The 24,160-nt window shown below is 38.9% G+C and overlaps 1 long non-coding RNA gene across 2 annotated transcripts in view; it reads left to right on the top strand.

Annotated features, from left to right (window-relative positions):
* The window catches only part of LOC129603182 (uncharacterized), a 28,187-nt gene that overhangs the window by 417 nt on the left and 3,610 nt on the right, over nt 1-24,160 (top strand). The window contains exons 2-3 of one of the 2 annotated variants that reach the window (XR_008692886.1): nt 135-23,093; nt 23,228-24,098. This is a non-coding gene — a long non-coding RNA (uncharacterized LOC129603182). Of the gene's footprint in view, nt 1-134; nt 24,099-24,160 lie in introns of both variants that reach the window. The other variant, XR_008692885.1, reaches the window with a different exon arrangement.

The raw sequence follows: 24,160 nt of genomic DNA, 5'->3' as shown, positions 1-24,160 counted from the left end.
GTAATAAAAGTCATATCCTATCCTATATATGCAAAGATTTAAAAGTTCATACCGTTGCAAGGAAGTGTTTGAAATTTATTATTTTATGCATTTTTCATTTTAATTTAGAAGTTAAAATCGTGTTCTTTTGCCAGGGGAATATCCTATGTTTTAGAGAGGTCAGTGAAGGCCTCATCAACGGTTTTTGGTAGTCGTCGGCCAAAGCGGGATCGAGATGAAGAAGATGCGGTCAGTGCGGGAGTTGGGGAGAAGAGAAAGCGGAGACAAAGGGGAAAAAAAGATTTGACAAGTTGTGATTATCGTGGTATGAAAGTGCTAGCAGCCGTTTGTTGTTTCCTCCAGTCTGGAACAGATTGGGTGCCGTAAGAGTAAATTATCGACGAGGAGCTAGCTTGGCCGCATCGTGCTAGCTGCTTCGAAAACACGGACTGCACGTGGGGAGAAAGTGTGCGCCAGTCAGTGTGGTGCAGTATGAATGTGACCGCAAACGCTTGGTGGACTTCTCAGAACCAGCTAAATGAGCCTGGTCTAATGACGGTCGCCGGAACTCTTCGTGCCACGTTTTGGTCCAGCGGAACAAAGGTTTGAAAGCGAGGGTGGACGTCATTCAGGGTACCAGGAACAGTGAGTAGCCATAAAAACGCACAACAGGAAACCACATGAGCTCCAACATGCGCGCCAACGATATGGTACCATAGACTGCTTTGAACAAAGTTCCAGGTGGTGTTTATTTGTTCTTTGAAAATATAGGAAGGGGAATATTTATAAAAGAGAGTTTATTTTATTTGTTTGTCTTTTTTGTGTTCATCTGTTATGACCTACTGTGTGATGTGTAATATAGAGAATTGAACCACTTTTTTTTTCCTTTGAGAGGCACTGGAGTTACAGATTACATACAGTAGTAGTGAAGCTACAACATAACTACCCAGGCCTCTATGCACCTTAGTCAGAGTCATACGTATTATGTGCTATTGGTTATTATTTTTCTTTATTGGTTATTTACATTTAGTTGACCCTGCACTCATTCTGCTCCCGTACACATGTGTTCAAGGTCTAGATTTCAAGATAGACCCCTGATTTTACACACATATAGCCAAGTGAGTGGGGAGGGGGCTACGCGTGGGCTTTCTATGGGATCACAGTTTTATATTTCTGTGGATAAAGTGAAGTAATAAAATTTGTTCTTAATTTTTTAAGACAGTGTAAAAATATTTTTAACTATAGGCTTAAAGCTCGCCTATCTGTGGTTTAAGGGTTTTCTTAACAGCTTGTGTTTTTCTGTTTTTGTAACATGGAGTCTGAACAAATTCTTAAGTGGTGTGAAGACAAGTGTATTGATCTACAACAAGCAATTGTACTGAGTGGGGTATCTATTGATGTAACTAATGAGGTGGTTTACAAAATATTGGATTGAGTTAAAATATTTGGTCATTGCAAAATAAGGGGGGGGTGTTTAGGACACAGTGCCAAAAGCCAACTGGTTCTAGTTAAGACTTCCAAAGACATGTAAAAGTTGTTTTGTTGTTTAAGGGTCAGTAAACCCAATGACACTGCTAATGACTACCTAAAGGCTTAGGAAACTGCATTTGGTGCTACAGATGGAGCAGCAGATCTCATGGTGAAGTTTTATAACACATTCCAGCAAGAAGGTGAAAAACTGTTTTCATACCTACTTAGGCTAGATAAACTGTGGCATGCAGTCCATCGCAAAGGTGGAGTTAAAGTGGCACACTTTTAACCCATTAGCTATCAAGCCACTTTTTAATAATTGACATACCAAAAATCTATATATAATGCTATTACAACACTATAATATTACAAATTAGGCAGGATGGTTGAATCTGTAGCCATCCATCCAGAAACACCGAGCTTTGGGTTGGATGATATCTGTCGGTGAGGAAAGTGAGAGGGAGACAGAAAAAATGCACAAAGTTACATGCAGAACAATGATGCCAGGTGTGCGGTCAGTAGTGTGGTGGCATAGGCCTATATCGCTTACACAGATGGAGCTGACGCGGGTGAGGGTCAGATGATGCCTCTATGTGAGGTCAGAATGAGAGGAAGACCGTGAGGGAGAAAGAAGTACTCGAGAGAAAACACAAGTTAGTTACACATACAACTAGAATACATGAACTTTGAATTGCATCTGAATATATGAACTTTGAATTGCATTTGAATTATACTATATTTGTATAACAAATGTGCAACTATACACACACACTGACAGCACTTCTCTTTTAGAGACCCATCTTGTCATGCCAGGCATTGAAGCAATCTCTCTTTGCAATCTAAAAAAGCACAGAGAGAGATTGCAGGTGCAGCAATACACAGGCGTTTTTACATGGCAAAGTGCACATCTACGCCTGAGCTCTGTGCCATCAGTGCTGTAGTACATCGGCCTATGATACTTAGGCTGGACAGTGTTGTAATAACTGATGAGGCCATCTGATATGTCAACTCCCGCCATGCTCCTGTTGTACTTTTTTATTGCAGCTGGAATTGACACATGTCTTTTGGACCAAATTCCTGTGGTTCCCTTGACCCTCTAGACAACCGTCTCTCCATCAAATGCTTTGTGCATTGTGGAGCACATCGTTACCTAACTTGTGTTCCTCCAGCGTACAAAAAGAAGCTGCTTCTCCCTGAGCCACCGGATTGTTCTTCGTGGAGTGCGTCTTGGCATACCATTCAACTGTGTCTTTGGAAAGCCTGTTCTGTTAGGTCTAATTGTCCCACAAGCGAGGATCTTCTTTTGAAACGGGTCTCTTGAAAAGTGTAGGACTGGTGTAGAAATTGTCCACAAACAATTTCTAACTAGTTCCTAAAACTTTTACGTCCACCAGCTTCATGACAGAGTCATAACTCAGCCCCTTGGCGTGCTCCAGCACCGCCTTTCCTTGATGCACGAAAAAGATTCATGTGTAACCACAATTGGAGTCAGCCAACAAAAACAACTTGTAGCCCCACTTGTTTGGCTTGTTTTTCATGTATTGTTTCAAACCACTTCTCGCCTTTGACTTCACCATACGCTCATCTACAGAAATGGCTTGAAACGGATGCAAATAGCTTTTACATGTCTGCACAATTTGCTCATAGAGCGGCCGAATCTTGCACAGGCGGTCATAAGCTTGTGTTTCTTTTTTGTCTTCGTTTTCAACGTCCACCTTGGGGTCACTGAGATGCAGCAAGGACAGAGTCTTCCAAAACTTGTCTCTTGACATAATGAAGGAAACGGGTTGGAAAGCATTGTACACCTTCTCCAGTAATCATTTAGTAAGGGACACTTGCTAATGCCCATTTAAATGGCTTCTAACCTTGCCGAAAAGAAAAGCTGAAACAAGTTCAATGGCGAGTATAATTCTGTCATAACTTTGTAGTAAATGCATTGCCACGACCCTTCAAAGATTGAAGCTGTGAAGTCCTGGCCACGGCCTAGTAATACTACTGCTCTCCAGTCATTTCTTGGCTTTTGTGGTTACTACAGAGGTTTGTTAAAGATTACAATATACAATACAAATTACCCTGCTTTAGAATCATTTGGATCCAGAGGGGATAAAAACTGAGAGTGCTTTTGAGACCCTAAAGAAAAGCCTTACTGAGGCACCTGTCATGGCCATAGGTGACCCAAACAAACCATACGTCCTGCAGCGAGGATCTTCTTTTGGAACAGGTCTTTAAAAAGTGTAAAACAGGTGTAGAAATTGTCCACAAACAATTTATAACTAGTTCCCAAAACGTTTACGTCCACCAGCTTCATGACAGAGTCATAACTGAGCCCCTTGGCGTGCTCCACCCCCGCCTTTCCTTGATAAATTAAAAAAAAGTTACATGTGTAACCACAACTAGAATCAGCCCACACAAACAACTTGTAGCCCCACTTGTTTGGCTTGTTTTTCATGTATTGTTTCAAACCACTTCTGGCCTTTGACTTCACCATACGCTCATCTACAGAAATGGCTTGAAACGGATGCAAATAGCTTTTACATGTCTGCACAATTTGCTCATAGAGCGGCCGAATCTTGCACACACGGTCATAAGCTTGTGTTTCTTTTTTGTCTTCGTTTTCAACGTCCACCTTGGGGTCACTGAAATGCAGCAAGGACAGAATCTTCCAAAACTTGTCTCTTGACATAATGAAGGAAACGGGTTGGAAAGCATTGTACACCTTCTCCAGTAATCATTTAGTACGGGACACTTGCTAATGCCCATTTAAATGGCTTCTAACCTTGCCGAAAAGAAAAGCTGAAACAAGTTCAGTGGCGAGTATGATTCTGTCATAACTTTGTCTAGCAAATGCATTGCCACGACCCTTCAAAGATTGAAGCTGTGAAGTCCTGGCCACGGCCTAGTAATACTACTGCTCTCCAGTCATTTCTTGGCTTTTGTGGTTACTACAGAGGTTTGTTAAAGATTACAATATACAATACAAATCACCATGCTTCATTTGGATCCAGATGGGACTCTAAAGAAAAACCTTACTGAGGCTCCTGTCTTGCAGGAGTCCTGGCAATAGGCGACCCAAACAAACCATACGTCCTGCACGTTGATGCAAGCAGGGAAGGGTTAGGAGGGGTCCTCTATCCGGGCTAAGGAGGTGTCTTGCGCCCAGTTGCTTTTGTAAGCAGAAGTCTCACTGCTTTAGAAAAGATTTATCCTGCAAACAAGCTTAAGTTTTTGACTTTAAAGTAGGCTGTCACAAATAAGCTGCATGACTACCTCTATGGGACCAAGTTTAAGGTTCATACGGATAACAATCCTTTTACATATGTCCTAACTACAGCTAAGTTGGATGCTGCCGGACATCTCTGGCTAGCTGCGCTGTCAGGATATGATTTCAACCTGAAATGCCCTGGAAAACTAAATATTGATTTCAATGTTTTGTCCTGCTGCCCTCAGACAAACAGCAACATGCTTCAGGCAGAGAAGGATGACATGTCTGCTGCAACCATCCAAGCCATCTGTCAAATAGCACCTATCCGTCCACACGGTTGTAAAGATCCATTAACCTAATTTGCACATCCAAAAATCCAGTGCCAAAAGCTTTTTGCCACTTGTCTTCCTTGAGTACTCAACAGCTCTCCAAAAGAGACCACACACTCTCAGCAGAAAGCTGAGCCCATGTATTAGAGAAGTTTGGTGCACAATTATTCAGGGAAATGTCAGTAATGCTAACAAAGAAAAACATCATGATATGACACTCTTTCCCAAAGACTGGAATAAGCTGAAAGTTAAAGACTCTGTGCTGTACAGAATTGGTAAACCACCCAACAAGGCAGTGCAATAGCAGATGTTGTGCCCAGAGGAGTTTAGGGCCACTGTACTCCAGTCTTTGCATGACCAGTGTGGCCACCTTGGGTTTGACAAAACCTAAAGTCTAGTTAGAGCTAGGTTTTATTGGACTTGCATGAAGATGCAAGTGGAAAGGTACTGTAAGAACTGTGCCAGGTGTATTCAGAGGAAGACCCTGCCTAAGAGAGCAGCTGATCTGTCACATTAGTGACAGATCAGCAAGATCCATTGGCACAGTAATGGGCCAATGGATCTTGTCTGTATGGATTTTCTGACAGTTGAGCCTGATTCAAGGTACATCTGTAATGTGTTAGTAATTACTGACCACTCCTGTGAACTCCTCCTAATAGTGGTATTTTACACCTGTTTCATTTTAATTTGGACATTAACTTTTGCATTTTCTTTTAAGGGGATTGTTCTATGTTTAGAGAGGTCATTCAAGGCCTCATTTGTTTTTTGGGGGGACTAAAGAGAGGTTGGGAAGAAGGTGTGGTCAAGCGGGAGCTGGGGAGAAGAGAAAGCAGAGACGAACTGACACAAAGAATCAACAAGCGGTGATTATCATGATATGAAATTACTAGCAGCTGTCCGAACGGAGCCATTTGTTATTTGCTCCAGTTGGGAACAGATTGGGCGTGGTAAAAGTAAATTACCGGCGCTTACAGAGGAGCTAGCTTGGCTGCATTGTGCTAGCTGCTGGGAAGAAACTGCACATAGGGAGAAATGCTGCAGCAGCTTCAGGGTGGTGCAGTTTGGATGCCACCCCAAACGCTTAGTGGACTGCTCAGAACCTGCCAGCTAAAGGAGCCTGGTCTTATGACTGTCGCCGGATCTCTTCATTGCAATGCTTTGGGCCAGGGGAACGAAGGTTTGAAAGTGAGGGTGGACGCACAGCAGGAAACCACATGAGCTCCAACATGCGCGCCAACGATATGGCACCATAGACTGTTTTAAAACAAAATCCCAGGTGGTGTTTATTTGTTGTTGTTTTTTTTTTCAAATATAGGAGCGGAATTATTATGACTTTTTTTTTTTTTTTTTTTAGACTTGGATTATTTTACTTTGATTATTATATTTGTCTCTGTCTTTGTTTGTTCTTCTGTTTTGACCATAAAAAGAATTGAACCTTTTTTTTTTTTCTTTGAGAGGCACTGGAGTTACAGATCACATACAGTAGTAGTGAAGCTACAATACTACCCAGGCCTCTATGCACCATAGTCAGTCATACCTGTTATTTGCTATTGGTTATTACTTGGTTAATTGGTTATTTACATTTAGTTGACCCTGCACTCATTCTGCTCCCGTACACATGTGTGTAAGGTCTAGAGGTCAAGATAGACCCCTGACTGTACACACATATAGCCAAGTGGAGGGGGCTACATGTGGGTTTTCTATGTGGTCACTGTTTTATATTTCTGTGAAGGAATACATTTTTTTCTTAATTTCTTTTGTAAAGCATATTTAAGACAGAAGTTAGGTGAGCTTTAAGCCCATATTTAGCTATCTGTGGTTTAAGGTTTTTGTTCACAGCTTGTGTTTTTCTGTTTTTGTAACATGGCGTCTGAACTAATTCTTAAGTGGCGTGAAGACAAGTATATTGATTTACAACAAGCAATTGTACTTCGTGGAGTATCTATTGATGTAACTAATGAGGTGGTTTACAAAATATTGGCCCAGGCCTCTGTGCACCTTAGTCAAAGTCATACCTATTACATGCTATTGGTTATTACTTTTGTTTATTGTCTGTTAACATTTAGTTGACCGTCTACTCATTCTGCTTTCGTGCACATGGGGTATAAGGTCTAGAGGTCAGGATAGACCCCTGACTGTACACACACGCGCGCGCACACACGTTATTCCTCCCACATGGGGTCCACCAGACTAGCAGATTACGCATGTTACGTTTGTAGTTGTAATAAAGGCATAATCATAATGTACAATTTTTTTTACACCCCTAAAATTTTCTTTGATACTAAAATCTCTCAAGTTTACAACACTAAATTTCTGTCACTGAAAACGTGCTTTCAACAGGCCTATGGTCATTTCCACCCAGGCTCTTGTTCTGCAGTGTGCCACATTAAAGCGCTGCTGGGGGCCTGCTTCAGGTTCTGGGTAAGGGGTCAGTAGTGTGGGCTGGCATGGGTAACCCCTATCTCCCAGCAGAAAGCCGTCAATCTCTCCTAGAAGAAAGTTTACATTACTTTAGTGCTGCATAGAAGTGTTCCTGTGAGTGTGTAGCTCATGCATTGAAATAAGTTAATAGGACATACATGTACTTACCACAGTGCAGCCTGTTACTTAGGGTTGACTCACGATATATTCGCGAGTCATGAACAGAGGGGCCACTTGGCCTCCATGTTCGTGATAATATTTGCAGCATCACCACATATGATCTTGGTGGTACAAGAAAAGATACATGTCAGTTACAGTATAGTGATGTAGTCCTTCACCGTAACAAAGACTAGTCAGTGTACCTGCACATTTATACTGTGGATGGACCTCCTGTTCACATAGTCCCCTTCATTTTCAGAAGGTGCATTGATGGGAATGTGTGCCATCAATGCATCCAACCACATTTGGAAATCCTGAAGGAAATTCTATTCTAATTATTAGTTTATTTCCAGAGGTCACAGCAAGATGTTATTAACTGATCACCATTTTTCACAATAGCCTAACTGAAACGAATTAAATACCACATACCTGCAATCCTGTGAAACTCCTCTTTAATTGCTCTAAGGGGTTTGTGGCCAGGAAACACAACAAAGATCTGCAGAAAGTGCTTGAGGGCGAGGCACACTTTTCTAATTACTCTGCATACAATGGCTTTACTAATGTGGTCAGCATCCCAGACGTTATAAAGAAAACTACCGTATGCAAAAAAAGTAACAACACAAAGAATCTGCTCGGATGTTTCTAATTGTAATAAAGGCATTAAAAAGGCATATTCATAATGTAAATTTTTTTATACCACAAAAATTGACTTTGGCACCAAAATCTCTCTAATTTACAACACTGACTTTCTGTCAGGTTTTTCCATCCAGGTGAAGACACCTGGAGGTTTTCTTATCACCGATCACCACCAGGTGGCGATTCTACAAAATTACCTGTAGGTAATTTACTTATACAAATTTAAAACCATGAGTAATACTTTGCAAAACTGTTTTATTTGGCTCAAAAAAATATTAGGTACAGTACCTATGCATGTATGCATGCTTTCATGTAGAAAAAGTACTTTGTCACAATTCACAAATGTCAACTACTACAAACCCTAATTTAAACAATAGATTTTTTTTCTTGTTGACATGTCCAAGTCTATTCAAGAAGTTTGTTTTTCAACAAATTCCAAAGTAAAACATTGATTCAAAAGGAAAGTGTGTTGCATATAGATTTGCGGAACAGCATACTGTATGTCTAAAAATGTGGGGCTCATTTTAACTACTACACTCAAAAAAATGAGATGTTGTATTTAATTAAGTTTGTTATGTCAACCGGTCCCACACAGTGTAGTTGAATAAATAGTAATCATTATACCAAATTAAATGCCACAAGGTTTTCTTACATTAATGCAACTTTATACCATTAATTAAATGCAACTTTATACCATTAATTAAATGCTATCTGTTGTAATTACATTCATTCAACTTAATACGATTACGTTCATGTACCTAAGACAATTATGTTCAATTTAATGATGATCAGATAGCTGCATTAATGTTATTGATTGTTATTAATTGTACTTAATTTATGCTTGTGCTGTTTAAGTTAAAACTCAAATAAATACAACCCAAATCACTTAACCTCAATTTTATTAGTGTTTTAATGAAAGGAGGTCACATTCATAAAATCTAGTGAATCATCCCACAAGGTAAATGTAAATGATACAAATCCAAACCAAGCTTAAAAATAATAAATTAAATCACATGAAATACAAAAAATAAGTGCAACAGCAATAATGAATAATTGCTTTTCAAAGTGCGCACTGAAAGCAAATCTGTAAACCTCTTGAGTATACATTTTTGTACAAGGACATTCAGATGTTCCAATAAGACAATATTTGTATATTGTACGTAGATACATACATACAAACAATTGTCTTTCACAGCCCAAAAATAGTAAAACACATTTAACAAACAAAACAGTGTGGCTTCTGAACAATGAGCCTTAATGCTAGAAGTAGTGAAAAAAAAGCCTGAATATCTTTCCAGTGCTCTCCAAAAACAATTTCAAACCATAAATTTCAAAATAACATTTCCCAGGTCCCAGTTTAGTTCAAGAAACACTGCCATTTGCAATATATTTTAATGTTTCAAACCAGTCATTTTAAAACAGTTGTTGGATAATAGAAATAAAATAAAAAATTGTGCCCTAAATGTGGGTGTTTTTACAGGACAGCTGGGTGAAACAGCACATTTGATCCAACAAGACAGAAGTGGGAAAGACTTCAGGATATTGTTTGCACATAAACATAAATATTCATTCATAAAGTTTGTTTTTGAAGATTTGCATTTTGAGTGACAGCTTGGCACCATCCAACTCCATCGGAACTTTCTGAAAAAACTCAAGTGTATTTCAGGTCTTTGGGGTAGCTCAGGTTTAAACAATAGATAAGGCCAAGTAGAAGGGCACATCCATGCGCCACATCCTTTAAATCTTGCAGCACTTCACATCCTTCGATGATAATGCCCACATCTGCAAGTGCGTAAGTGGGCTCTGCTCCCTCATGTCGAACAGCATAGACCCCCAAGACCAGTTGTTCATTCTCTCTTGCTGCTTCCAGATCAACATCCTTCAAACAATGGAAAACCATCAATTCAATATATCAAATTTTGTTTTTAACTGAGTAATATTTGTCCCCATGTTCAGAACTGAATGCATGATTAGAACTACAAGTAAACAAAGAACAGCAATTCTAAAACTGTAAACATGACATATCAACTAATCATCTAATAATTAAAAAAATTAAAAAAAACAACACTTACCAAGTGCTCTTTAACAAGACATTCGGGTTTCACGTTTAGGTAAGCACAGATTGATTTAAGAATGCATTCACGTCGTACCTCCACACAGGGATTCTGTGGAAGACCAAGAAAATCAAAAGTGTAGGTCCGGATGACCCAAAATCTATTAGGAACGCAGGACAAACTTCTATAAAAGCACAGGTAATTATAAAAGTAAAACAAAGAGAGGGTTATGTTCATAGCTGTAGCTGTATTATCAAGATCATGTAATAAAGCATATTTGAACCGGATGAGAGAGAAAATATTAACAGAATGAAACAAGCAAAAAATAACCAAGTAAGACTAAACCCATGGTCATCGCCTACATTACACAAATATATGCACATACCTTGTTCATGGCTGCCATGATGACACCAATTTGCCATCCTACTGCTCCACCCTTCTTTAACACCTTCATTAATTAGCTGGAGTAGTGATCCAGCCGTGACATTAAGGTTGACAGCAGAGGAACTGTAGTGATGCGTGTAAATTCTGCATTTATCTGTAGTTGAATACAGGCAGCACAAGCAACAATCAACTAAATTTTATATTGTTTATACAAAATGTATCCGCTGATGTTTGAGAAAATAGTAGGTTAATGAAATGATAAATTTATAATTACAACAAAATTATAACGAAATAATCTTACCTCATTTTCCATAAACAGTGCTGGCCATCTGTTTTTAAACTCAGCAATGAAGGGCATATCCTTGATAAGCTCCTGGCGACTGTGTGCAAATGTTCTTTCCATTTTTCTTCTGATAGCTGCTGATTGCGTTTTTTCGTTGCCATCTCCAAGACAACTTCTTGCCTTTCTTTTTCAAGAGTCTCTCTGGTTTCCCCTGAAGGATAGTCCGGGCAGAAATTCACTTCAGCTTTTCGTGGCTTCTTTATTTGGTTTGGACTATAGCCCATGGAACTTCGCTTTTTTGCGGAATTTATACTCAGTTCTGAGCAGCCAATATTTCTAAGCCTAGTTCGGTAGTTGGCCATTTTGTACTTTAAGCTTATCTTCCATCCATAGAAGCCAGTGACAGATCCTTGCTCTTTTAAACAGGGATACTTTTTTACCAAAGCGAGTGCCACATCATCCAACTCTGCACCTGAAGGATATACTTTAAATTTAACAATTTCAGATGCCAAAGCATCCAGTATATCGGATTTGAGTTTGGTACTTAGATTTAGATGTGTTCCATTGTTGAAGTTATTGTTGGCCTTTTGTAACTGAATGTCTATCTCATAGCTGAATTGAGGTATTTGAAAGGTTTTGGGCCAAGGCTGTGACCGAAGGGAGGAACCTGAAGATGTAGATCCAGACGTAGAAGGAATGTCAGTATCTGCTGCTAAGGACAATGAAGAACTTTCATATATTTCCTGCAAAGTTGATTATGAGCTTCCAACTATCTGTGCCTCCTCTGGCAAGTAAATTAAAATAAACTTTAATTGTGCTCTTGTCCTTGATTTCAGATGTTGAGGTCAAGTTCACAAACTCGTCAAATTCAACATCTCTGTATTGCAATCTGAAATTTCCCAACAAGCCAAAGTGTGTCCTGATCTCTTCTTTAAGGCTGTCCATTGAATCTGGTATCCCAGAGGATAGGCTTAACTTTGATGCGTCGTCAAGTCCTAGTATGACCCTAAGAGTTGCAGACATCTTGTGCTTAATCTGTGGAACAAAAAAAAAGTTAAAAAAAAAAAAAAGAAATCGATATACTTATTCTTTAACAATGTTCAATTAGGAGATAACTTGACATATGGATATAACAAAATATATTGAATATAACTATGTATTAATTAAACTACAAATTTTGCTCTAGTACATAACTAAAAGACAGACACAATGAGTCAGTAATTTCAGCATGCAGTATCTCAAGACTTACGGGCCTACGAACAGGCCAACAGGCTTACGACTTCTTTTCTACTGTTCAGTTGCAATTCATTAATTCAGTTTTGCTGAGAAGTTTGAATCATGAAACAATACATTTATCAAGTTACCTTTCACAAGTATAAATCTTTTTAAAGTCACCATTTGGATGGACCCAACTTTGTAGTCCGCCAAAGGATACAGGTCAGCAAGATCCATCAAATCAGCCACTGACAGCTCTCTTGTTGGATGCAACTCAAAGGCTCTGTAGTGCTCTCTATACCATGAGCACATTTTTCTAATGATAAGACTCAAGTGGTCTTTTACAATGCACAACTGAATAATCTCTGAAAACTCTGCCAGGCCCCCCACATGATCCATGCACAACTATCATGCCTATTTTTTAGTTAATGCCATTAACAGTGACACTTTTGGAAATGTTTACAGAAGTGATTTCAGGGTACTTATGTGTAAGCTTATGCACAATATCCTCGTTAAGGATTTCAATGGAGACTTTAGAGGTTTGTGTAACCTCCAAGGACAAGTTCTCAATGTCAGGACGAAGCCTGTTATAGGCCATCATTAACTGATGTTTTGACGCTAGTGAAAACGCTATGTTCCTGAAGTTGTTTGTATGTCTAACAACTTTTTAAAAAAAGTTGTGCTTTGCCTCAAACCTTATGGTCCACAATGTTACAAGAGGACCAAAACATTTAATCATTTCTGGATAGTGCTCCAGGAAATGATGTTTAGGAAGCAGCTTTTCATCTGGAAAGAGCTCCTGGTATTGCCATCTATGCTCTAAGATTTTGCACTCCAAATAAGCAATTGATTCAAGATTATGAACAGGTGCTACTAATTCTCCAATATCCTTAAGATGCAAAATCACCTACCAAGCAGGTTCATCATCAGGAATAAGTGGCCCAAGAATGAAAGGAAGTAAACGAAGTAGACACCAATTTTTGTGGGCGTTGCCTCCTATTGTGTGTTTGTTTTTTAAAGTTTTTGGTAATAAATGAGGACTATTAGTTTCGTCTCCCCATTTTTAAGGAAATGAGTTAAGAAAATTGACGTGTTCAAGAGTGAACAACTTCTTGGACAGAAGCACGTCAATGCACTGAGCAAGTTCTACTGGAACTATGCCTTCGAAAAGGTCGTGTACAATGTTTGGAGGATAGCCACTTACCACACTGAAATAAGACAGACTATTACTGTAGTTAAAACACAAGCCGTTTTTACCCCAAAGCAGCTCACGCCTTTATCCTGAGCTTGGCTTATGTGAAGCTGATGATTTTCCTTTGTCCTGCGCTCAAACACTCCAGATTTCACTTCCTGCTTCTGAATTTCAGAAAGCTGAGCTACACAAAATCGGCAAAAGTATTTACCCGAGAAACTCTCTACAAATCCTGCTAACCTGTGAGCTCCCAAATTATCGGCTACCACACAGTGTACTGTGCCCTTGATAAAAGACCCTAACTGTGGAACAAAGAGTCCTGCTCCAAGGTTACTAAATCAAGCAAGAGAGGCTCAAATGTTCTTTTATAACCAAATGCTTTAACATAGTCACTTTTGCACAATAAAGCCAGGTAGATAGAAGACAGGGTTGAACTGGTACCAGGAAGCAAATTACCTAAAATCCAATACACTGCACAAAGCTTGTGGTTTCTGCGTGAGGTTCCCAATGGATTGCAAACTTCAGAATCATCTACGTATAAACACAGAAATATGTAAATCACTGTCTGGGAAAAAAAAGGATTGTTTTTGTAGTGGTTACCATCCCGAAAAGACACATACTGATCAACATTTGCAGAATGGGCTGCGTGATTTTCTACACCTTTATCAACAACATCATTTCTACTGAACAGCTGTTGTAGAATCTTTAGTATAGGAACATACTGAAAGGTTTTGTTAGACCTTGCCTCTAGTATATACACTCAACAGGTTCCACAACGTTAAAATGTTCCTTATAATACTGGTGACGCTTAAAAGATGAGCCTAGTGGACCATCTTTAGCTAAAGCTTTAACTAAAGGATTATCAGCAGAAATAGCATGGCATAGCTCAGTAATTACATGCTGATCAATCTGGATGTCATGTTTTTTAAAAACATCAGCAGCGGTAATGGTTGATAGAGGCCCTGCAGTGGAGGAAATGATAAAATGTAAATCTGTCAACAATTCATCAACTGCAGAATTTGGCACATGTGACAAAACTTCTAATTTCAAAAGGGAAGATGCCAATTTCCGATTTATTGTGTCTTGCAGGTTTTCATTTTCTGTTAAAAACTCATGCAAATTGTGACTACCTAAATCAGAACCAATGTCTTCAAAGTCAGCTGATGGCTCTTCACATAACTGACCCTCAGTACTTCCATTACTACTTTTTACAACCTCAACTTTAAAGTCTTTCACTGTGCAATTGGCATGCTTCCTGTTCTTATGAGATTTAAAAGTAGCGTATGTTTGTTTGAAAAGTACAGTTCTGAAACATACAACTCACTGTTTCATACTGCTTCAAGTGGTTGTTAACATGGGAAAAGTACTCTTTGCTGGAGGATAAAACACTTCCAGGACACAAAGAACATGTCAACATTATCAGCTCTGGACTTTTTTCATGTAAACTATCCACATGACATCGGCTTAAATGACTTTTAAGAGCATTCCATGTTTTAAATGAACATGGGCATTCATAGTGTATGCATGGATATGAGTGTCTCAGACCATACTGGCCATGCTTTACAGTAGTTCGTAGTGCCTTAATAACTGATACCTAGTTGATAAAGTTTCAGAACACTGTTTGCATCTCCACATTCAAATTCTAAAAAATAGAGACATAGGCAATGGTCAGAATTGGTGATAACTTCCGGGTTCCAGTATACCATCTATCTATAACTATTACAAGTTTTAGATTAGAAAAGAATACTTAGAGAGCTCAACTCTCATGAAATAGACCAACTTCCCGCTGAATCTAAAATCTGTTACTCGGAAGAATAACCTTGAACACAGAATAAAAAGAAAGTGTATTTCATTTAAATTTAAATGGTTACAATATAGAATCGTAATTCAAGTGCTATTGAGGTCATTGAAATTTTGCAACCCAAGCAAAAGTAACAACTGCATTTAAAAATACATACTTTAAGTAGTTTTTCATTAATTATAAAAACTCAACAAAACCTTAATTCATGCTTTTTCACTTTCATGGTTTTGCAACACCCTTCTGTCGTTATCGACATCACCTAGTAAAACTAATAATAGAAAAATATATATGGACCTTATAATATTACACGTGTCTTATTCTTGCATCTAAATTATAACTCGTGGGTGTTTTTAAAAGACATGCCTTGTAAAAAGTAATACACACTAACAGTATCATTTTAACTTCATCAAGTGCATTAACTTAAAAGTACAAAGAAGATATTTTGAAAACGATGAACCTGACAATATTTTACAAAAAAGATATTTGTACTTACCAAATATTAAGTGGATGCTAATAGATTTCACTGCGGAGCAACATGCACGTGTCAAAGCGTTCAAAAATGGTGTCATCTGCAATGCGCATGCGTACCGAAAACTACGGAAAGTGTTTTGGGACATTTGTTTCTAGGTTCAATGCTGTTCGTGCGTTTTAAATGAGTTAGTTAAATTTGGTTCAAATTAACAGTACAATGTACGTTTGACATCACAATATTACGTTGATTCAACGTAGCTGGTTTGGGTTTGTCACTAAAATTAACCTTTGTTCCTAGTTTCAACATAATACAGTGTAATGCTAACAACACCTGAAGTTCATTTTTTTTGAGTGTATGAACCTAATATAACATGTTAACGTTTGGTTTTACTATACTGTATACTCTGTATAGACTTCTTATGAACGTAAGATTTGTAAAGAATAGGGTGCAGGTATAAGGTACCCTGTAATAGTTGTGTGAAATACCGTCAATATTCTAGCATTGATAAAATGGCCACAAATTATATAGCTGCCTTAAAATGCATGACTGGAGAAATTAAAGTACAGAGAGAGAAAATACAGACATACATTGCTAGCAGCAGACCATCCTCGGTCACGTAAAAAAAGTAAAAAATATAAATTATGATATACAGAGTAACCGCTGCACAATTAAAAAAAAAAAAAAGAAAGGAATTCTTGTCTGTGGCAGGCCTAAATCAGAACAGGCACTAGCACTTCACAAACAGCTTAGTTTATTAGAATTATGAGACATAAGAAAAGTCCCTTCCACTAAAACAAAATGATATAGAACGCAAACACTGTACAGTACCTGTGTTATCTTTCTCCCTTAGCATGAATGCAGAAATGTAAAGACCTACCTTCTTTTGAAAGATTCTCGCTTTAAAGAATCAATGCAATTTTTTACGTAAAATTTTACTCCCAAGATCTTCCTCTTAATGCTGCAGGGGATTTCTCTATGCATTTCAGACAGTCTGTTTTTCCAGGAACTCTGCCAGAGATGATGTAGTCCATCATAGTCTTCTCGACAGCTTTGACTTCTTCTTCAGCCCACTTTCTTCTTTTATTTTGGGATAACCCTGCATAAAGTAGACAAAGAGTGTCCTCAGTGACACAGTGAGAATAGCAATGTACACAATACAGTGTTTATCAAAAAATGGAATAATTTGTGTATACTGTTACAAAAGAATATATAATTATCGAGCAACAGTTTGCTCGAAAGAATCGACTTTGAGACTGCAAAAAGTCATATCATTAAAGCGAAAAAGTGTCTAAACACAAGGGATATCACTTGTATCTTATGGTGGATACAATTTCACAAATTTAACCAAACCAATAAATACTACAAAAATCACATCAGATAATGAGATTACGTAGCTGCAGTGCATCAATAAATGACTCCTTTTAACAATCAGGGCTTAATCCACACAGGAACAGTGTACCTACTTTACACACAAATTTAACAATGTTTCCTGCAAATTTGGATTTTACTTGCGAGGCTGATGGCCAACTGTAAGATGAATACTGTGTCATATGAAAATGCATTGCTACATAGCAATAATAAAAACATATAACCTGCAATCAAAAGGATTTATTTGCCACAGTATGTGATTGCATATAAGATATTTTCTGACTTAAAACATAAGCTGGTCTTGATTAAATTTTTGATGTGATGGATTACTATATGCCATCTTCATCTCTTGTATTTCACTCTGTACAGTAATCTAACATTTGTTTAGTGTGATACCTTACACTAAATAGAGCTGTTGTATTGAAATACAGCTCCTTCCAACGGGTGAGGACATTACAGAATGATACCTTGAGATAACTTTGTGATTTGGCACAATATAAATAAAATTAAAATTACTGTACCCTATATCTGGAATGGACAATTTTGGCTACTTACAGCACTGTTGCTTGTTTCTGCACCAAGCAAATTGACAATAACCATAATTGCCTGCTCATTCAAGGCAGTGGGACTCAATTCTTTCTCTAGCTCAGCTAACATGCTATGAAATTTGACTAGGTTCAGACATAAGCATTACAGGACTTGTTTAGGAATATTCGCTGGTATGCATTACTATTTTACACACAAAACAAACAATCCCAGGATGTTTGCTTCAACCACAGACTCAAAGAAGTGACTTAACTTGCAAAAATATATTGTGGGCATGGAATAATAGGTGAATGTTGATAGCGTAAAAATATTTTGTAACAAAATAAATAGTCAGTGCGTTTACATGCACTCACTTAACCAAAGGCAAGTATGCAGAGTTATCCGGGGGAAATCTCTCAAGTCCCTGATTACAAGAACCATGTTTTTCTACAGTACATGACAATAAGTAACCCAGTTACTTGAGCACAAGAGCAAACATGTCATATCCTACCTGTTTCTTGCATTCAGAATGGAAGCCATCGGTCATATCAGCAACTGTGAAAAAATTACACAAAATTCTTCATTGTTACATTTTGTCATGCTGGTCACCATAATCTGACTGAATTGATAGAAATTGACTTCAAAATCTATTCATTAATTTAGCAATAGTTTTAGCTATTTTATACATACATGTATCATTAGAATTGTGATAGGTGTTACAAATCATGGAAGTCAAGGATTAGATCAACCCAACAGTCAATAAATTTAACATAAGCCTTGTGTCTCTAACAATAAAGCCTGGTCAGGTATACATAGCTAAAAAGTCTACTAAATCACAACTACAACACAACCAGTCTTTACATGAATAAACAGTCTTTACATCAAGAAGTGGGTGAAGTACAAAATAATTAAATACAAATTAGTTATTATTCCTCTGCTGTTGAAGTTAATCCCTGCCAAGCACCCAGTCTTACGGTGGTCTTAAAGTGCAAGTCCCAAAAAAACAAATAGACGAAACGGGACGACATTAACAAAAAACACGGCGTTAACAAGAACGACGACATTTCAACATTACGGAAAGGGTAGGGACCAGGTCTTGTTTCTGATTGGTCACAAGCTAAGTCAGTCTAACTTTCAATTCCAGTTATTACCTGCAAGCTTAAAACTGCGCTAATTAAAATATCAAGGGCTATTTAAGGAAGGGTATTATCGGAGACAGGTCTTATAGAAACATCACTGCCATTTACAGCTGCGTGGAGACAGAATAACATTGTTGGTGCTAAGATAGAAACCTGAAACAAAACATTTTTTCCCCGCAAAGTCCTGATAAGATTGCTCTTCCCTCATCTTATTAGAGTAGACTCCGTCCCACTGAGTCCTTCTTTTAGTTTCGGTTTGGGCGTCCGAATATTTAATGTTAAAATATGTTGACAGCATATCGAGGCTTGCATCCAATGAAAGCCTTTTATGAATAGCCCTCAAATTTATGATCTTCTATTAACATTCAACTCAAGTTGAATTACTGCACAGCAAACTCTAGGCTTTGAAATGGACTCAGTTCAATTTTACTGTATCTTACATGTCCGTGTGAGACCACTGAACAAACTGTAGAGCTGAGTTGCAGTAACGTCTTTCTCTGAGCTGGTCTGATCTTAATCTGAGTTGAATTTCCTCTGCCATACAGTAATATTTATAACTCAAGTATCACTCTAAAAGCATAATGCCTTAGATTGAATTCACAAAATACAAACAAACACAGCATCGATATTCCTCTATGTAATCTTTACTTACAGTATAACAGCATAGTAATGGTTTAATATACCAGTTAAAGTAGCTGCTGTTATGGCAGATAAACTGGAAAATGTGTGCTTTAACATACATGTCTGGCATTAACTAAAAAACAATTTAATTTATTTAATTTCACTGAAAAGTCACTGAAAGTCACTGAAAAGAACAGAGACTCATTCTATCCAATGTCAGTAAAACAATGTTTATGCAGTAACATTACTGGACACCTTTTGTGGTCATATTCTATGAAGTACCAAGTAAAACTGTAAATGATCTAATTTTAGAAATAGGTTTTACTTTTTTTTTTTAAAGTATTCAGTTGTAGTATAATTCATTCAGTGGTGCTTTCAATATTAATTATAAATGTAAGCCAGTAGCTCTAATAAAATTTTGCATTGTTCACACATGCAAGTCTTACGGCTCTTCTCGCTTATTGTAGCTGTGATAATCTCATGAATCCCACACTGCAGTGACTGCTTATTAGACCACGGAAAAGCAAACTATGGACCGCATTCTTATCAGGTCGTTGCTTATCGTACCATTAGAATATTTTCATACACACTACTTTACCTGCACTTTTGTATTCTCCTTTTTCTTAGGGTTCTTTTAGCAGAAGAAGAAGGTTTGCCTCTCCTCCGACTTCTTTTTTCGATGATGGAGGAATGTAGTGAGGTTCGGCATATTTGAAGTTGTTGGCGAAGCTATGCAAACAAATGAAGGTTAATACTCTGTGTAAACCATTTCTCCCCGTTCTGTAATGTTAAAAGATAGTTTAAGAACATAAACGACCATCCGAAAGTGTAAGTCTTAGTTCTTACGGAGTTACGTGTTAGTGTGATTCACTGTGTTGTGACTACCCACATGGTAGTCGAATATTACTGGACGCAGATGATATTCTGATGGCGTCACAGACTGAAGAATGCATGAAACATGTCAGGAACGCTCGGGTGAGGACCCAAATGCACAGCGTACACAGGTTGACGGTGATCAAAAGGGTGGTTTATTCCAGGTTTAGGCAGAGACAGCGTCAGGGACAGGCAAGGTTCATACACGATCGATCAGCAAAACCAGGATACATGAAAACACGGCCGGACAGGAACAATGAACTGGGGGAACAACGATGACACACGAAACAACGATCTGGCAAGGGACTATGGGAACAGGTGGTGGTTAAATACAAAGTGACTTGATTACTGATAACGTGCAGGTGTGGGTAATAATGACCGGGTGAAGCAGGAACAGCTGTGATGTAACGTAAACCGGAAGGTGAAGCTAGAACCAAAAACAGAGACCGGGAGATTACCAAAATAAAACAGGAACTACGGTGCTAAAACGGGACACAACAAGAAACAAAACCTCAGATCGTGACAAAACATACTGTAGCACTTTTTTCATTTCTGGCCACAAGGTCAGTAAAAACAAACTAGCTGTTGAAGAAAGAAGGTAAATTTTTAAAACAAATCATATCAGCAAGTGGACAAAAAAATGATCCAAATAAATGTTCAAAAGTCAGAAAACCTAGACCAGATTTACAGGACAACCCAATACCTGGTTCTGTAGTTGTCTTTGTGGATGGATCGAGCACAAAATCTGAAATTGAGTGACTATGCAGTTTTGACTGGTGGTGAGACCATTTTTTTTTTTTTAAGCAGTACAAATACCAGAAAAAAAATAGCCATTTGATGCACTGATGCAAACGCACTGCTCATACTAATGCTAAAGACAGAGTGTTAAAAGTAAAGGCTAAAGACAGCACACTCCTACAACAAATGCAAGACAGCACTCCCAAAAGTGAAAAAGATGAATGGACTTAAAAGAGCAACTGTTAATACAAAGTTACTATGTTTGACAAGAGGGGGAACCTTTCCTACCAGAAATCCTCTACAAATAAGCAACAGTATTGAGCCATGGGCCTTGCCATGTCTCCTTGGGGGGGGGGGTGGTACAGATAATGAACAAGTACTATACTACTTATGGATTTACAAGTTATTCTAAAAATCTTGTTCCCAATGCATCATGTGCGCTAAACATAACCCTCAATGAAATATTCAACAAGAACATTCCTTAACGCAGAATATCCATTTCAATATTTACATATGGATTTTTGTGAATTAACTACAGTAGATAAAAGGTAAAAAGCAGTGTTTGATAATTAACCTTTTTCCAAATGGGTAGAGGTGTTCCCCATAACCACGAATGATGCACTAGCTGTATATATAAATACTAGAACGAAACATAATACCTCTCTTTAGAATACCAGAAAGAATTTATAGTGATGACGGACCACACAGATCTTTCCTACCTGCTACTATTAGACTATATAACCAGAACTGTTAACTACCTCTCGCTACATTAACTCACCCACTGCATTAAAGTGTCGAAGGTGTTAAAGGCAGGTGCAGGTTGGTGACTGGGTGTTCGTCAGAGTCATAAAATGCAAGAATTGGACCTCACCCCGATGGGAAGCCCACACAGAGTGACATTGGCAACACCTACAGCCTGCAAAGTCCAAGGCCTCTCTAGGTGGATACACAACACACACACTGTAAAAGACAACAGGTACAGGCAACTGAGTAGTATTGTCCATGAGAAGATACCCAACTGAGGGAGGGGAAAAGTCTGCCTACAAAGGGGGTCAGCAGCGTTTAGAGCACTGGTCGTCTCAACGGCAGTGAAGAAACCAGCGGTACCCTCTCTCACTTAAGGGGACATTCTCAGGAGATACTATGAGGGGACACTGTCCAGCCACGGTAGTTGTACTAACTGCCCTTGTACTGTTGATTGATGCTAAGCCACTCCCTAACCTCATCGAGGTATCCATGAACAGTTTATTTTGAAGAAGCAAACAAAAAAACACTCCTTAAAAACTAAACAAAATGCACCAGGAGGCACAACATAGCGGGGCTAAGGCTTGGCAACCTGGGTCTGAACAAACCGACATGGTAACACTGGCATCATGGCATGGACACAAGGCTAATACATGGCGTGAATGCGAGGCTAATACATGGGGTGAATGCGAGGCTAATACATGGCATGGACAAACAAAACTAAAACTACACATGAACAACAGAACTAGAGCATGGCAACCAACCTGACATGACCAGCATGGTGCGATGAGGTGATACAGTGACAAGGCAGTAGTGAGACGATGACACAGCACAGAGTGCTGTGCTGCAGGAGTCTTTAAAGGGAGGCAGAGGGAAAGTGCAGGTGTGGCGAGTTGGGCTGATTGCTAGGAGTCTACAGAGGGAATAAGAGGTAGTGGGCATGGTCCAAAGTCGAGGCGTGGCATGGTGAGGGAGAAGGTGTGGTCCAGGGTAACTTCTCCACAGACATCTTATTTGATGTTCCTTTTCCTCCTCAGTTCAAGGGACACTGTTTCCAGAGCAGTAGCTTTCCCCTTTTTTAAGGAAGGAATTCGCCAACTCAGTAGAGGAAGTTACCCTGGAACACTGCCACATTGTGAAGGTGCCTTGCACTCCCAGTGCCACCCATTTCAACACTTCTGAGGCACCAAAGGGAGTTCAGTGTGTCTCTTATTATGATGGTCCTGATTTAATGGGAACCCTCCCACAGTCTGTTATCAACTATGTCTGTGGACACACAATCTATGTGCATCTTCCATCCGATTGGGTAGGCTGTTGTGTTCCTGTTTATGTTTCAGATGGTTCTTACGTGATAACACCACAGCAGACGACTTCCAAGCGAGAGATCGACCTGAAGAAAAAGTGATCTGGGGATCAGACGTTCCCATGGACAAAAAGCTCTGGACTACAGGCCAGAAAGTGGCACTATCACTATTTACAAGGTTGGGGGTAGGAAAAATCATGCTAAGAGTTGAAACCATAAATTATTGCATGACCCAACAGGCAATCAGTGACCTACAGCACATATCCAATGTGCAGGTGGCTGACGTAGTGTAAGATGAATCCTGGTTTGATTGGTTTAGGTCTGGCACATGGAGTGACATTCTGATGAAGATTTTTGGACCGGTTCTACTGATTGTGTTGTGCGTAATTCCCTGTTTGGGGGCCACGATCATCAGGCTGGTGAATCAAGGCCTTCTCAGGGTGTGCACAGTCATGCACTCTCGACAAATACACTATACACCTTTGAAGCTTAATAACTGTGAAGAGAACCTCCACGATGTTGACGGAAATGGACGCTAAACTGTACATATTGTGCTTCTGTGCTTTTGACCCTGCCTACGATGTTGTAACATTTATCCATGTTTTATGACGGCTGTTTTATGATGCTTCAAAGGAGGGAAATGTTGAAGAAATACTGTATTTAATCATTGAAACAATGTTTCCTCCCTTCTCCTCTGCAAGAAATAGGGAGTACCGGTGTGTAGCATCCTTATCTGATATGCCCAAAGCCTGCTTTGTGCAGAAGATATTTCTCACGTGCGACTATGCACCTCCCAGAATGGAATACATATTATGAGCTGAATCCTTGTTTCTCTTCAGTGGAAGGAAGTTGCCTTTGCTGTAAATTGCTCACTCCTTGCACGTAAAATCCTGAGGTCTCAACTGATTGTCTGTTTTATTAAAGATTTATAAAGAAAACTAACAATTTCCCTAACAGTGTGCGCAGTTAAACATGTTCTGCGAGTTAAGTTAATTTAAAAAGTGTTTCCATAAACCATTTTTCTTGTTGTTTTACACTTTGGCGCCAGTGCAGTCACAAGCCAGGTGTCACAAATTAAAGCCTCCACCCTCACCTCGGCTTTCACTGTGTCCACTGTCCGCACGGTGCTGGATCTTAACTCCCCCCTTGGCCACTGAAACACACAGGCCAGATGGCAACAGCCCAGTCAGGTAACTGTATTAACACATAGCAGAGCTCACCCACTACTGTCTTCAAGCACTAGTAAAACAAA

This window comes from Betta splendens, chromosome 16, assembly GCF_900634795.4.
Source record: "Betta splendens chromosome 16, fBetSpl5.4, whole genome shotgun sequence".
NCBI classification, from domain to species: domain Eukaryota; kingdom Metazoa; phylum Chordata; class Actinopteri; order Anabantiformes; family Osphronemidae; genus Betta; species Betta splendens.
Note: the sequence above shows the minus strand (reverse complement) of the source record. Positions and strands in the feature narration are given on the sequence as shown.